Source organism: Sceloporus occidentalis, unplaced genomic scaffold (assembly GCF_023333645.1).
Source record: "Sceloporus occidentalis isolate IW3139 unplaced genomic scaffold, rSceOcc1.0.p SCAF_5, whole genome shotgun sequence".
Lineage (NCBI taxonomy): Eukaryota > Metazoa > Chordata > Lepidosauria > Squamata > Phrynosomatidae > Sceloporus > Sceloporus occidentalis.
The window spans coordinates 40,554,140-40,571,203 of record NW_028316985.1 but is presented as its reverse complement, the minus strand read 5'-3'; the positions used below and the strand labels follow the sequence as shown (position 1 = coordinate 40,571,203).

The 17,064-nt window shown below is 39.2% G+C and overlaps 1 protein-coding gene and 1 long non-coding RNA gene across 2 annotated transcripts in view; one reads left to right on the top strand and one right to left on the bottom strand.

Annotated features, from left to right (window-relative positions):
- Positions 1 to 9,401: 9,401 nt before the first annotated feature.
- On the bottom strand, positions 9,402 to 16,525 carry LOC149312040 (uncharacterized). Its single transcript, XR_016281223.1, has 3 exons — positions 16,377 to 16,525; positions 14,227 to 14,421; positions 9,402 to 9,487 (listed from the first exon to the last, which is right to left on the bottom strand). It is a non-coding gene; the product is annotated as an uncharacterized LOC149312040 (long non-coding RNA).
- Positions 16,526 to 16,615: 90 nt separating this feature from the next.
- Positions 16,616 to 17,064, top strand: part of ARHGDIB (Rho GDP dissociation inhibitor beta) — a 28,091-nt gene continuing 27,642 nt past the window's right edge. The window contains exon 1 of the mRNA XM_089523818.1: positions 16,616 to 16,719. The gene's annotated coding sequence lies outside the window, so the exon portion shown is untranslated. The remainder of the gene's footprint in view (positions 16,720 to 17,064) is intronic.

The following is a 17,064-nucleotide window of genomic DNA, read 5'->3' as shown; positions in this document are numbered from 1 at the left end:
AAAACAGTTAGCCTAGTCAACTAACTGAACCTTTAATAAGAGTATAACAATACAGGAGTACTTTCCATGAATTGTTTGGCCTAACCCTGACTAGACAAAAGGCACATATTTCTGGGAAGATAGGAAGACTATACAGTTAAGATCTGTTGTGAAAAACAAGAATTTATCTACTTTTTCTCTATGTAACATACACATAGCTGAAGAAAAAGTAGATGCTCCTTGGGTGTGTACACAGGCAGGTGTAATTTAAGGGATGGGGCTGCTAAAGATCCCTGTCTCTCCTCTAGTACACACTAAAGGAGAAGATAGCCCATTTATGTCTGAGCTCAAACATTTACTGTTTAATTTAAACTGTGTTTAATGAACAAGGCTGGTTGATAAACCAAGGTTTGATCATGACTTGTTTGAGTTTATAAATGCCTTCCCCAGACTAGTACCTTCCAGATGCTAGCCAGGGATTCTAGGATTTGTAATCCAACATATCTGAAGTCACCAGGTTGTAAAAAGCTGGTTTAGAAAGAAGCAAATGGAGTGGGAGTAGGGGCAGCTAAGAGTAACAAAGGGACATAATATATGAAGTTCTTTTGAAGGGCTGAGGCTTGGATTCAAGCAATCTTTACATCTCTCTGCTAGTGCTAAAAAGCAAGGATGAAAGTCATTTTTCAGGAGCAAACTTTTGGTGAGCTTTTTGTGGTCCCACACCTTTAACACCAGTTTACCATTATCTCCACACTCCCCATCTCTTCTCTTTATCAAAACAGAAATTTATCTCCACATCTACATATCTATATGACAAAGTGATATTAAAAGCACATGAGCATGACTGTTGCGGGCAGGGGGGGAGCCAACATTGGGGAAGATACAGTAGATAGCAGCTTCCTGAGGTACCTCTCTTTTTTCTATGTGTGATAACATGCATCTAGTGTTGAGTGCCCTCACTGCAGAGTGTGGGACCAACAGATTAACGTCACAAGATTATCAGGATTGACTGATAGTAAACATGCTTACTGTCGGCTTCAGTCAGCTTGAGAAACTAGACAGAGGGTCAGCAGTTTTGCAGCAGGCAACCTTCTTCCCACATGCCTGCTCACCTCCAGCTCCCCATCTGCCTCAGCAGCACTGAAGCTTTTAACTTGTCATTTCATTGTTCCTTCTTATATAGTGTTCACCCTCATCCAGTTTCCTGCATTTTTAACTATTTGTTTTTCATTCTTTCCAATTCATTTCTCATTTTTCTATGGTGCATTGCAGTATGTACAGTGGGCCCTTGATATCCACTGTGGGTTGGTTCCAGGTCCCCCCGTAGATACCAAAATCTGTGGATGTTCAAGTCCCATTATATACAGTGGCACATTAAAATGGTGTACCTTGTATAAAATAGTAAAATCAAGGTTTGCCTTTGAGAATATATAGATATTTAAAATATTGAATCTGTGGATACAGAATTCGTGGATGCAGGGGACCGATTGTATGTGGATTGCCTTGGGAAACATACATCAGGCATCATACCATTCCTTTTCTGTATCCTTTACAATATCTTCCTTCCCACCTTTTCCTCAGTCCTGGGACTGCAGGTGGCTTATATACAGATAAAAGTCACATCATACAAATGAATAGAATAGAATAGAATAGAATAGAATAGAATAGAATAGAATAGAATAGAATTTTATTGTTAAAAGCTAAAAGCTGTCACACTGTAAAATCATACAAATGTTAAAATATAATTAAACTGTCAATAATATAAAAAGCAACTTTCACATCTGTACATGGATATGAACATGTATCCATAAAATCATAATCATTAAGATAGATAGATAGATAGATAGATAGATAGATAGATAGATAGATACCCAATACAGCCTCTTATCATATGAACAATTAGTCCTCAAAGGCCTTTCAAAATAATAACAACAGGTTTAACCTGCCTATGGAAGGATAGCAATGAGGTTTACCTACACTGCCTTCTTCTTTCTTCTCTCAGTTGAGTGTTCCTTGGCTTGCACAACAAAAGCAGAAGCTGCAAAAAGAGGAAGAAAGGGAGGAAAGGAAACTACGGGCAACTGGTGGCTTCTGTGCCCATGGGGTGGTTTTAAAATATAGTTGGCCCTCCACATATGCGGCTTTGACTTTTGCAGATTTGATTAGTCACAGATTTGATTAATATGTTATTTCTAAGAACCTCTAGTTCCTCCAATATGACTCTTTGGTCAACATCAGCTGGAAGTCATGCTGGAGGACCTAGATATTGCTATAGAGAGCACTTTTTTAGGCATTTGTAGGTCCTCCAGGTCAATTCTATGGTCAATATCTAGCAGATGTTGATCACCTGCTGGAGGAGCTAGAGGTTCCTAGACAGGGATTTTCTCAGGTTAAAAAAATAGTGTTTTTGTTATTTGCAGTTTCCCCTCTTTCATAAGTGTCCTGTGCTCTTAGCCCAAGCGAATGTGGATGGCCCACTGTACTGTCCAAGTTTCTGAATCTGTTTGAAAAATAGAGTTCAGCATTTTGGAAAGCTGATTTAAAGTTCAAGCTAAATTCTCCAGTAGGGAGTCACTGGCCACCACTGAGGGAAATATTTCCCTGAGGCCTATAGCTAAACAGTGTTGTAGCTCTGGAGTTGCATCACACATCACATAAAAGCAGCAGCAGGAGGTGCTGACCTCCTCTCCTTTCATAGGAGGCCCAGCCTCTCAGCCTAGCTGGAGACAAGGGAAGAGAAAACTTCAGATTCAGAAAAAGAATATTAAATAGATACCCAACAAAATAGGACACTTTCCCAGATGTAATAGCCAAACTCCAACCCAATAGAAGAACTCTATTTAAGGTGTTTTATCTTCCATTGAGGTGGGATAGCAAGGATATATAGAAAAGCCGTCTAATTGACTGACTCTCAACACTAATATTTCTCTGCCTTGAAGATTTTTATAAGAGAATATGTACCAAACACAAGATTCAATCATCATCAGCAGCACCACCACCACCATCATCACAGATTCAGTGCTTCTTACTGAATATCATTGGGCATCAACACGTGTTTTTATTGTTGTTGTGAAGTACTTTCATGTTAACTCTGACCTTGCTGCTGCTGTTAATCATCTTCAAGTCGATCTCGACTCAGGTCAACGCTCTGGATGAGCCATCTCCAAGACTCTCTATCCTCCACTGCTTTGCTTAGATCTTGTAAATTCATACTCCTGACCTCCCTAATAGAGTTTATCCACATAGAGTGCAGTTTTCCTCTCTTTCTACATCCCTCCACCTTTCGTAGCATTATTGTCTTTTCCAATGGCAACCCTATTATAGAATTTTCTTGGCAAGATTTATTCAGAGATTTATGCCTCCCTCTAAGGCTGAGAGAGTATGACCTGCCCAAGGTCAGCCAGTGGGTTTCTATGGCTGGTGGGGTTTCAACCTTGCTCATAGAGACATAATTGAACACTCAAACACTTTAACACCAAGTTGCTTCTCATCAACAAGTGACTGTATTCCCTCTCCTATCCCCATACTGGATGCAGTTTACAGACAATAGACTTTAGTCCTTTATACCTGCTAAATATCAGACAAATACCTAGAGGAGGTTGTGGGATACAACCCTTATATTTTAGTGAAATTTTTATAAAAAGGGAGGGAGGGGGAGAAGCAGCTGTTTCAATTAGATTACTTTTGAAAGCAAATAATAAGATCAAAAAGCCTTCTGACAGAATCAAGCCTACTAGATTTCAGGAGAATAAGTTCAGGTACTTTTATGCAAGAGTAACAAAATACAGAAGTTTCCAAAAATGACACAAATATTCTTTATGGAAAATCATTATGAAAATGACATAAAGAAGAGGGGTGGCTCTAGTTTTAAAATATACAAAATTTCAGAAAGCTAAGTTTAGGGAATTGAATGCTTCTCAAGTTTCAAGCAAATCAAGTTTGCAGTAATAACTCTTGGTTTTTTGGCTGTAGTCAGTGAATTCCCCAAACCTTCCTTGTATTTAGGCTCTCATACCCATAGCACAAGCTCTGGGAGGCAGGCCTCTATTGACTTACAGACAGCTTCCAAATCTTAAACAACTACTTATTAGACAACTCTGTTCCTGCACCTACTTTGGGAGCAACATTACAGAGGCCAATAACATCACCCACACATCAGAAGTGTATTTACTTGCTGTTCCTCCAGTGTGATATATGCCATCCTATGCCAGCAACGGCCTCTATATTCTACATCAGTGGTGGAGAACATTTTAGCAACCGAGTGCCCAAACTGCAACCCAAACCCCACTTATTTATTGCAAAGTGCCACGTCCCTCTGGATTTCTAATGACAAACTCTAATGAAGTCTGTGTTGGGACGATGGTGCGTGTGCCCACAGAGAGGGCTCTGAGTGCCACCTCTGGCATGCGTGCCATAGGTTCGCCATCACTGCTCTACATTGATCAAACAAGACAGTCTGTAGGCAAGAGGATTAATAGACTAGTCCGCTAATAATACCATCCCATTTTTGCTTAGATTGCCATTGCCAGAGTAAATTGCTGTGTAATTATCTGGTTGAAAATGTCCCACTCTCATCAATTTTAGTTCACTCATACCAAATATAGCAGTATTATTAAATGTTCCATTTCTTCTTTTAAATTCTCTAGTTTCCCCTGAGTCATGTTTCTCACATTTCATGTCCCTCTTGTATAACTTGTGCAGCTTTGGGCTTTCCTTTAAAATCTGAACATATCAGCAATGGAATATTATTTTGGCTTGAGGCCAGTTCCTTCATTAGATTCAGTGCTATTAGCATTTCTCACTTCTCCAGTAGCTAGTTGAGTACCTTCCCACCTAGGGTCTCATCTTCCAGCATTATATTTTGCTTTACTTTGGATTGTCCCATTATAGGGTTTTCAAGGTAAATGGTATTCAGAAGTGTCTTTATCTGTGAAACACTATTAAGAATTAGCTAAAGTGCCATTCGCACTGTCTATAAGAGACCCTTTGCTAGTGTCACTAGCTGCCCAGCTTTCCTTCCAGTTTCTCTGATGCCCTCAACACTGGAGCTACCAGTTCTCTTTTGGTATTGTGATCCCTGAAGAAGATGAATGCCCCTTAGCCTGAACACTGAGCTTTCCAGCCTGGGTCATTTTTCTAGGACTCTTGATAGGACCTAGCCTCCTGACAGTATTACACTCAGCCTCCCTGACACCCTCAGCCCCTTCATTATATTAATGTGTGCATCTAAGAGGGTATACAACCAAAATTTATTTGCAAACCAGTACATTTGGAGGACATGTTCTAATGGGGATACAGAGTTGGTAGATGGTAGTACCAGTTGGTATGCACTGTGGTAAAAGTGGTGCTATGTTTCATACAGTTGAAATCTTGACCATGGACAGGGCAAGTTACTTCTACATGCAGAAGACACCCAGATCAGACCTGTTATTTTTAGATACTGTCAGTTATTATATAGAGACAAGAGGTGTCTGTGGTAGAATTACAAGGCATGGCAAGCTTAAACTCTTAGTACTCTCAGTGAAGCTACTCATTATACAAACAGAACCTAAAATAGCACTTTCTCCAAGCACAGTTCCACTATGTTGTTTGCTCCTTTATGTGTACAGATGACAGTAGAAGGAAGTGTCATTTTGGGTAGGTCTGTGCATTCAGTGTTTCAAGGGGACTGGCCTAGCAAATCCATCGGCACTTGGCTGCTTAATGGTAGCAACTGACCTTCAAACCTATGGTGAGAGGCACAATTTTTTTTAAAAAAAAAACCCAGACTCTCCTTGCAAAATGATAAAAGATTTTCAGCAATTGCAAAATCCTCTTTTCCTTATTTATTTGACTGTAAGCCATCTTGGTCCAGGACCACCTCATGTCATTTTTTATCTAAAAATAAATCTAGTATATGCTCTGGTACCTTACAGACAACACCAACACAGTTCTCTTTGCTACCTGGCGCAGGTGGCTGTGTGCCTATTAATCTGGAAGCAAAAGAAAATTATCCCCAAATTAGGCATGCCCTCAATTTTGAAAAATTAGTGAATGAAAATGTAATGACTTAAAAAAAAAGATTCCTGACAGGAACCTCTGAGCTTGTAGAACAGAAGGTGCGGGTGAGGGAGAACATATTTTCCTGTTGGAAATTAAGAGAGAAATCAGCTAAATGGACTATTCCCAGATGGTGAAATGAGGGAATTGTTCCTTCTCATTTCATTAGGGAAATAGTGTAAGGGATATTTAATCTAGACCACTTGCATCTAGCCAGAAGGCAGATGCAAAGCAGAGTGGAGCAGAACAGAGCAGAGGGAGAGCTCTGGCATCACAATGACTATGAGGGAAGAAAGAAGCTAACATAGTAAATACATTATAGACAGACCCCTGGAGAGCCCTTGAAAGTTGCTGCAATAAATGAATTACGCCTTGGAAATTATAGGAAACTGCTGCTCTATTAGCCAAACTGGAGATTTGCATATTGTCATTTCCTTGTCTGGAGCTGAACACCCCCAGAATTGGAGAATGTACACCCTCATTTCTTGCCTGGAGGTGACCCAGAAAAACTGGAGACAACCCTAGCCTTGAGGCTTGCTCCCTAACTAGACTGTGTTTTTGAAGTGGAGGAAGCTGTCCTATTATCAGTGTTAAAGAAAGACTCATATAGTATGACCAGTCCGGCCCCATAGCCTGATAACCAAGATTGGTGTTCAGTTTAAAAGTGTTGTCTTTCATTTTCCTGTAAAGTAACACAGATCTTCCAATTTTCCTGGAATTGCTGGGGAGAAGGAATCCACTATGGTACTTTGTGACCTAAAATCATCTAAAAGAAGGAATCAATCCTATGCATGTCTTCTTGGAAGTAAGACTTACTGTATTCAATGCATCATATTCATAGTTGAACTGCTCAGAATTGCATTCTGAACAGTGTAGCTGAGGTCATAGCTCTACAGATTATTACTTTTGAGGGATATTTTCAGATAGATTTGATCGGGTTAATCATTTGACTGAATTTGGCAGGGGACTGTCAGCCCTTTCAAGAACGCTCATAATGCCTTTGAGTCCATTACATATTCATGATTAAGATTAGAATTGTGCCCAGATGCTAGCCATGTGCTGGATTTTCAAATTTTTAATTGATGTTGAAGAATGTGAACTGAATTTTCAAGCTTTTCAATGCATTTGGTGGTGGAGCTTCCTACTGCACAACTGCATTTTGATCTTTGGTACACTGAATTTGAATCATTGTTTTCCCCATTTTGTCATGCTTATAGATACCTGGCTTTTTCTGAAAGAGCATTTTATTTTGACTGAAAGCATTTTTCTAAATTCGACAGTTCAGCCTTTTCTGCAGCTGCAACTTCCTGGAGGAGTCAAGAGGATTAGCCAGAATGTACTACAACTTTTCTAATTAAGTATCCTGCTCATGGTAGTGCATTTTTCTGAAATCATGGTAGAGGCAGAAAGATGTACTAACTACTTTCATAACTCTACTTTTCACAGGTAATCACACTTTAGCTGGTCTGCTATGATATTTTCCTTGAACCACATGTAACATTTAAATGCTACAAAATGTACCATAGGTATCATACAATTCATAATTACACAAGGTTCATAACGAACTTGGGATGTCTGATCATTTTTGAAAAACAGAATTCATCTTTCTCATCAGCTTCAGAAAAATAAATCTCGAAGAGCTGCTTTAAAATAAGGAAGAGCAAAAGTTAACTTTAAAGAAGATGGAAAGGTACTGAAGGATGAGAGACTGTCAGAATATCCTGGCTCTGCAAAATTTTATTAGCGTTCTGTTCAAAATGTGTTTTGTTTTGCAAATGAGAGATTTTGACAACATCAGACCTTTTTAACACTAATAGTGTATGTTTGCTGGAGAAGATTAGCAAGTGCACTTTGTTTTATGGACCTAATCAGGTAACTCAATGACAGCTAGTAATGACAGTTAGAAAGAGGAATATAATTTGGATTGTGTTTTAATTGTATCCTGATATTTTCTTCCATGTATGATATTGCCTATTCTCTTTCCCAATTTTTTACTGATATGATTAACCTAATAAAAACCATGGCTAATAAAAAAAAAATAACTAGCAAAACACTACAAACCATACTGCTGTTCTTACTTGTGAGGCAACTTCCTAGGACTTTTAAAATGTACCACTGTGTAAAAAAATAGGAGAAATTTTGAATTGTTCACTGGAATCATAGATCTTGATTCAGAATAAGAAGATATTTCTAACACCGCTTACAAAGTGGTACAAACTGGTTTTTAATATAGTTCACTTAATATTTTAATGCCACTATATGATAAAGAGGAACACTGTGTGTGGTAGGATTAAAGAAGAGGTAGGACTCTGGAGACCAAGGTTTGATTCCTTGCTCGGACATGAAATGAACTGGGTAACCTTGGGGGAAGGTAATGGCAAACCCCCTCCGAACAAATCTTGCCAAAAAAACCCTATGATAATAAATAATAATAAATAAAAGTTTTATTTGTATCCCGCTTTTCTGTGACAAGACAATCAAAGCGGCTCATAACACATTAAAATCCACATTTACAAAATTATGTCCCAAATTCCCCCCCTTAAAACAGGATTAAACATATTACAATTAAAATATCTATTAAAAAAAATACAATGAGGACAGAGCGGTGGGCTAATACATGATGTGGGGGGCAGTTATTCTGTGGCCGGACACTTTTATTCAGGAAAGGCCTGCCGGAAGAGATCCGTCTTGACAGCTTTTTTAAAGGTTCACCTTTAGAGTTACCATAAGTCAGAAATGACTTGAAGACTCACAACAACAACCACCACTGGGGAAAATACAATCCAATACATGCTTACCAGATAATATGTCATAAATAAAGGTTAATTACACTCTGTGCTGCTTACTTTTGATAAGATGTGTATAGGATTGCAATTTCTCCTTCCACTCTAGTCTTTATATTCCTTACCCTAGCAGCCAGCCTTATCTTAAATAATGTAACCATGGGAAATGTATTTCCCTTCAGATTTTGAACTGCAAATTCCATTATTTTTAATCATTGGCTATATGGGTTGGAATTGCTGGGACTGCAGTACAGTGAAGTCTGCTGGGCCACATGTTAATGCCACCTGTGCTCACCTGTGCTGTCATAGTATTTTTGCGTCAGCTTCTCAACTTGACATATGGTCAGCCAGCAGAAAAGGGCAGAATTTGTCCACGTGTCTTATTTTTCTCACCTTTAAGCTGGGGACAGGAGTTAGGTGATTAGCTGGCTTGTAAGCACATTAATCAGGCATTAAACCTTCACATCTGAAACGTGGAGGAGTGACAGGCAGCCACCAGACAAGGCAATCTTCCTCCCTGAATAAAGCCTTTTGATAGCTCAGATCATGCCTTTCCTGCACTGGCTGCAGAAGTGAAAGATGTGTCAGAATACTTACCATACTACTTCTTGCTCCATGTTGTGGGAATGATTCTGCAATAGCTAGATTCCTTGGGTTGTAAACATCTTTGTTAGACCATGTGTTTCCTGTTAGAAACTTCTATTACACACTTTGAATTGTATGGAAAGAGAAAGTGAAATCATACATGATGATGATGATTTAAATAAAGGCAAAATGGTACTCTCCCACCTCTGAGAGGTTGTTAAGATGGGAAATAGCTATAGGAAAAAGGACCAAATCTAGGATGGTCATGTCAGGAATCTTCAAGTCTCTGAACTGCAAGGGCAAAGCCTAAGATCTAGGGATGGCTTTCTAGAAAAATCACAAGGGATGAGCCCCACATTGTCATTAAGCGGCATACATTAAGAATCAACCATAGTTCCTCAGAGCATGTCATTCAAATAAAAAACACAAATTTTAACAAGTGAAAAAAGCTTTGGCTGGAAATTGTTTTCTGTGCTCTGTACCGAACACAAAATCCCAAAGTTTTCCTCACTCTCTTTCTATGCACACATTTGCAAGCTGACATTTCACTTCCTCCTTCTCTACCAGCTTCATTTTATAGAAGTGCAGGTGGGGAATTAGAAAGAAGGGGAAGCAAAGGCTATTTGATTAAGCAAATATGTACATGTGTTGCAGGGAAAAAAATAAATAAATTCACAGCTGCTGCAGTCATAACCACACATAAGCCTATACAGTGAATATGTGCACACAGTTGTGACTCCCCCTGTCATTGATGTGGCTATGTAATGAGAGTCCCATATGGCTTTCCAAACTGATTTCTGAATGGCAGTAAAGGGGTCAAATGGGCTAGGGATACTAGACAGGATTTAAGCTGCTCCTGCTTGCTGTGGACAATATCTTCAGGAGAGGTAGAGATACCTTATCCAACCCTCAAATTTCACAATTCCTTTTCACTTTTTTATATTTGGTTCAGTATGTTGTGTAAGAGAGTGAGGCCCAAAACACACTGCAGAAATAATCCAGTTTGAGACTGCTTTAACTGCTTTGGCTCTGTGCCTGGGAATTCTGGGAATTGTAGTTTATTGTGGCATCAGAGTTACTCTAGTTCAGTGATGGTGAACCTTTTACAGACCGAGTGCCCAAACTGCAACCCAGACCCCACTTATTTATTGCAAAGTGCCACGTCCCTCTGGCTTTCTAGTAAGAAACTCTGGCAAACTCTGTGCTAGGGCAACAGCATGTGTGCCCACAGAGAGGGCTCTGAGTGCCACCTCTGGCACGCATGCGATAGGTTCGCCATCACTGCTCTAGTTAGTATGTGTGTTATTTTATATTTCTTCTAATAAAAGTTCATGTAGTTTCCCATGCCTGGAGTCTCTTACAAGTTATTACCAATATAGTTGGTGCATAGTTCCTGCATATGTTACCCCCTTTCAAGTTAATTAAAGATTGCAACTGTTAGTGGAGACTCTACAAACCCCACACATTTTGAATAACTATTATGTAATGGTTTAAATACCTTGGGTTTTCATATTGTATTGCATCGGTTTGTCTGAAAGAGTGGACTGAAATTTAGAAAAGCTCATGGTAAAATACAAAGATATAGCCATGTTAATGTGTAGAATCAGTACGTAGAGAGATCTTGTAGCATCTTTGAGACTAACTGAAAGAAAGAAATGGGGAGCACAAGCTTTCGTAGACTTCAGTCTACTTCCTCAGAAATAGTCTTAAAGGTGCTAAATTCCATCTTTCCCTTTTATGACTGATCATTTTAACTCTTACAGTTGGCAAACAGGAAGCAAAGTATGGAGAAACTTTAGTCACAGCCACCACACGCCCCCAAGTTCCTCTCTCTGAAAATGGTTGAAACTTGAAGAGCAATGAGGAGCCTGTTTATTGTAATTGTAATTTGAAAATAGAACAATCATTTTGAAATAAAATACAGTTTGACTCTTCCCTGTTTTTAAATGGAACCCCCAAGAGTGAAAGACAAATTTCAGATTTTAAGATTAAGTGGACATATTCTGGATCACAAAGCTGACTGATGTTGTGGTTTTACAGTTGTGGTTTTTAGTTTTGTAAGGTCAAGAAACTGCTAGACTTTCCTTTAATATCGGCACATACTTGAACAATAAGTCGGTTTGCTGGGAATGGGAGCTTGTGGTTAATTGCCAGTGCAATCCTATATACATATATAAAAGAGAGAGAGAGAGAGAGAGATGTGTGTGTTGTTTGTTGATTGAGTGTTTAAAAGTGTGATTATGAAGAAAATAAAAATAGGAGAGGGAAAAAAAGAATTCAGAAGGGACAGTATTTGTAGGATATGAATATGAGCTAGGTGTATACATTAATAAAGGCTGACTATATTTCCTCAAATGAAGTTGGTTTGTATAAAATACATGGTTGTGTCTAAGTAAGGTAGTAAGGTGGTTAATGTTTATCTTTCCAAATCTGTGGTGTAGGCCTTTTGTAAGGGAATTTGGCAGTTCCCTCACCTTACCGGGAAGGTCCTTGGAGTGTCCAGCAACAAAGAGAGTCAAGAGTCCGAGTTGTAAGCCAAACTGTCAAAAATAGCTTTGTGGTTAAGCTTACACGAAACTGATAGGGGAGGGGGAGAGCAAAGAGCAGAATTGCTGTTTAAGCAAGAGCTTGTCTATGTGGCATCTCTAGCCTTCGGTCCTGCTTCTTCATGTGAGTAGGTAGCATGAGCGTAGCCATTTTTTATTTACAGACTTCAAACCTCTCACTTTCAGTTACAATAAATGCATGCAAGATCCAACTAGATTAATCATCAGTTTGATCCCATGTTTCAGTGATATAATTTGAAAGAAAATACGCAACTACAAAAGCCGAAGATTTTTCTTCTTTGTCATACATTTAGCCAAAAAGGGGTAATGAATGACTACATCCACATTATATTCTATAATGTTGGTTTCTTTCTGGTGCCAAGGAAAGACATGGCTTTTTATTTATTTTTTAAAATGTGGCATAATTTATTTTTAAATGTACATGTACATGGATTTATTTGATGTATTCTTTTAAACTGTTTTAATTTGTTGTGATGTTTAATGTTTTATTTGTTTAAGCTATCTTATAGTTTTAATCTATAACTGTTTTAAATTGTTTATTGTTTTATCTATATGCTGCCTTAATATTCCATAATAAAGGGCAGGATAATCCTTTATACAGTGTGTGTGTGTGTGTGTGTGTGTGTGTGTGTGTGTTGTGCCTTGTTTGTTATTGGGTGTTTAAAATGAGGGGTGCTTCACCCTGGACACATTTTCTGGGCTAAGTAAAGTGTGTGTATGCGTGTGTGTGTGTGAGAGAGAGAGAGAGAGAGAGAGAGAGAATGCATGCATTTATAAAGTTTTGGTAAACCATCTTTACTAATATATCTAATACAAATATAAGAAATACAACATCTAGAGTGATTAAAAAGGCTGGAAAGTCCAAGATTTATTTTGGTGATCCTATATTATTATTATTATTAACTTTTATTTATAAAGCACTGTAAATTTACACAGCGCTGTACATACAATCTTTTGCATATCCCAGAATATTTTTTGTCAGCTCCTGGTACAGTCAGTAAAGTTTTTATACCAGCTCCCCACATCAGTTTATTGTAATCCAGTATAAAATGAGAAAGAACAAGAACAAAATCTAGGGCTTTTCCATCAGTATGGATGTGCCTCTAGATACAGTTAAATGCTATATACTCCTAAATATATAGCAGTATAAGCACAGAGTAAATCTGGCAATCACTCTGCCACCTATCTTTTCTTTGCTATTTTAATAGGTACAATGGACATTCATATATTATAGATTTATCATATACAGCTATCCTAGTCTGTTTCAATATAAAAGGAAAAAAAGAGTCTTGTGGCTTTTAAAGACTGAGTATAAAGTTTCATGGACAGCAGATAATTTCTTGATGTTCTTGTCATTTTTGCTCTTTGACCAAGTATGCTCAGTAAAGCTTTTAGTTCTGTCTAATATGGATTGTTTATAGAAATGAGTGGACAGTATACTTCAGTTCTGTTCAGTTACCTTTTATTGCACTTTGATCTAAGCCACAAAATGTCCCTGCAAACTGTAGTAGGGTGTCCAGATGCAAAGTAGGCAGGAATCCTGCACCCTTAGCATATGTACAGTAAAGGGAATTTCCATGGATGTTTCTTGCTCTACAATCTATTCTTCATGGAATTTCCTTTTAAAGAAATTTTAAAGGCCTGGATTATGAAGATTTTCAATGAGATGTTATGTGCTTTCAAGTCATCTCTGACTTATGGTGACCATTTCATAGGTTTTTCTTACAAGATTTATACCAGCAAGGCTTGCCATAATCTTCCTCTCAAGCCGAGAAAGTGTGAGTTGCCCAAGGTCACCCAGTGGGTTTCCATAGGTAAATGGGGATATGCTGAGAGCCAGCAGTCTGTAGTGGTTTGAGCATTGGACTATGATTATAGAGAGCAAGGTTCGAATCCCCACCTGGCCACTAAAACCCACTGGGTTTCTTTGGGCAAGTCACACTCTCTCAGCCTCAGAGGATGGCAATAACAACCCTGCTCTGAAGAAACTTTCCAAGAAAACCCCATGATAGGTTCGCCTTAGAGTCGCTGTAAGTTGGAAACAACGTAAAGGCACACAACACATACATACACATTATACCATAAAGTGCTACGTCTAACAAAGTTGCTATGAAATATGTATGCTTTAAGGACCTTTCAAAATTGGTGATGAGCATTTTAGTTGTGAATATATATTTTAATCTAAATTTTCTTTAGCTGGAGTGGATAATTTACTGTGGCTGTGATCCTGGTGACATGTTTATTCATTACCAAGACATGCTGATAGTACTTACTTATGGGACATCACCATGCATGGATCAGGTGGCACAGAGGTTCTTTATTATTTTTCCAAAGAAAAAGGGCTGATTCACCTCTTCCTGGGGTTTCTTCTATTGTTTGATTGCTGAAGCATACTATTTGCCTGCTGATCTCAATGGGAATGTCAAGTACATGCATACGTGGGGCTGTGTACATGTCTCTTTCTCTCTCTGAAATTAAAAAACAACAACAATAACTTATGTGCTTACCTTGGTCATGCCCAACCTTAGGCTGTGTTTATTAAAGTCTCTCCCAATAATTATTTCCCTCTTCTTTTATACCTAAGGCAATCTTTTTTCATAATGAGAACAGCACACATGCAAAATTACATGCCACAGGACAGGAACCAGAAGTTAAAAGTTTCACTGATGAAATACAAAATGGGAAGTCATAAAATTCTTTAGATTGTGCAAAAGAGTCTCTCTTGATTTAGACAAGGACAGAAAATGAAACGTCGGCACTGCTTTTACTGGAAATAATAGAAAAGAAGAACTCTGTATTTTGTGGGTTGATTCTGTTCTATTTTAGAAATGTACTCAGTTGAGCTCAGAGTACATTACAATCAGGAATACCAGCAATGAAGCTTAGTATGTGCTTTCACATCATGTATGACATGGTGACCCTATCCTAGGATTTTCTTGGCAAGATTTATTCAGAGGTTTATCATTGCTTTCCTCAACAGCTGTGTCACTTGCTGAGGAACAAATGAACAGCCCTCTAATTAGTACAAGAGGAAAAGAAATGGAGAAGAAGAACACCAGAGAAGCTTTCCTGTTGAAACTGGAGGTTTCTCAATTACTCATGGCTGAGCAGGGATTTGAATGCTTGTCTCCCAATCAGTTTCAAATCACTACACCATGCTGCCATTTTTTAAAAAAGAAATTGTTACTGGACATCCATTTTCTCATTCAAACTTTACTAAATATAATACAATCTGGATATTTGGACTGAGGTGAAAAATAGAGTAAATATAGATTTGCAAATACGGTATATTTATATGCATTATATCCTAGCATTAGTCAGTGTAACTTCCAAGATAAATCTACATTCCTGTTTTATTGATTCAATTATATGTATCCCTTTATCTCCACCAGCTGTCCAAAAGCTAGGACTGGGTGTCCATTTGGACACGGAACTGTTAATTTAAAATAAGCCTTGCAGTCTGGCCCCTCTATATATGTAGACATAGCGATGTTTACAAGGGGTAAGGTGACCTTATGTGAGCCAGCGTGGTGTAGTGGTTTGAGCATTGGATTATGGCTCTGCAGATTGGGTTTGAATCCCAATTTGGGCATGAAACCCACTGGGTGATGTTGAGCAAGTCACACTCTCTCAGCCTCAGAGAAGTGTCAGAGCAGGGCAATGGCAAAAACCTCTCTGAAGAAACTTGCCAAGAAAACGCCACGATAGGGTCGCCATAAATTGGAAATGACTTGAAGGCACAATCATAAGAAAAGGTGACCTTAGGCAATGACAAACCTCCTCTGAACGAATCTTGCTAAGAAACCCCCCATGTTGGCATCACCTTAGGGTTGTCATATGTCGGAAAGGACTTTAAGGCACACAACTATAACAAGTGGTGACTTTGGGCAAAGTCACACTCTCTCAGACTCAGGGGTACACAATGGCAAACCTCCTCTGAACAAATCGAAATCTTGCAATTTGAGGCAAACAGGATCTCAAAGGCTGTCGCTTTTTGTCTCACTAAATGAATTTAAACTTTATTTCCTGGACTGAATCTCCTGGTACCCACATGGCCAGAAGGAAGAAGGGCCCAGCTGCATGAATACCCTTCCATAACATCTGAACTGAGGACAACAACCACAACATCTTGACCAAATGTGGGAACATTATTATGACTAACATAATCAACTATTACTTTTTTCCCCTCCTGTATCATTCTTAACCCCTTTGCCTGATGAAGAAGCTGGCGGAGCTTTAAAAAGCTTGCAACATGTATTTTGTGCATTTTGGTTGTTCTTATAAAAGGATCACTTGTGGGTTTTGGATCATATTACTCTACAATTCCCAGAATTCCCAGGCACTGAGCCAGAGCAGTTAAAGCAGTCTCAAACTGGATTATTTCTGCAGTGTGTTTTGGGCCTCACTCTCTTACACAACATACCGAACCAAATGTTTTAAAGGCATCCACATCCTGGGAAAGGAATGACCCAGGCATGAATCCCTTCAAAGTCCATAATCATGAATCTCCACAAATTATTCTCTCAAGGAGACAGAGAAAGAAAGAAAGAAAGAAAGAAAGAAAGAAAGAAAGAAAGCCTCTGTCCTGATGGAAACTCTGCTGGGCAGGAAAAGCAACAGCAGCAGCCTCAAGGCTTCCTCTTCAAGACGGTTTTTTTAAGTAATTTATTTTTCCCCAGCCCACTTCCTTCCTGCTGTTTTCTAACTGCCAAAACTGAAAGCAGAGAGAAGGGACCTCGGCTAGAGAAGGGAACCAGGAGTTAAAAGTAAGTAGGCGCCTGGTTCTGAGGAAGAGAGAGGTTCCTTCTGAGGGGGAGACAAGGGGGAGAGGGGGGAAATAATAAATAAAGGGGGAAAGGAGGGGTTGGCAGGCAGAGGCTGGGCTTGGCAGCCGGCTCCCCCTGGAGAGGGAAAGGCGATTTATGGGGCTTGGGAGGCTGGCAGAGGAAAGGCAGGGAGGGCTGCTGCTGCTGCTGCCCACCCAAGGAGCCATGGCTGCCTCCCTCTGCCCTGCAGAGGAGCCCTCCTCCTCGCCCTCTAGCCTAAGGCGCGCCACAAGGCCCTGCGGGAGGGCGAGGAGGAGGGCTACTCTGCAGGGCAGAGGGAGGCAC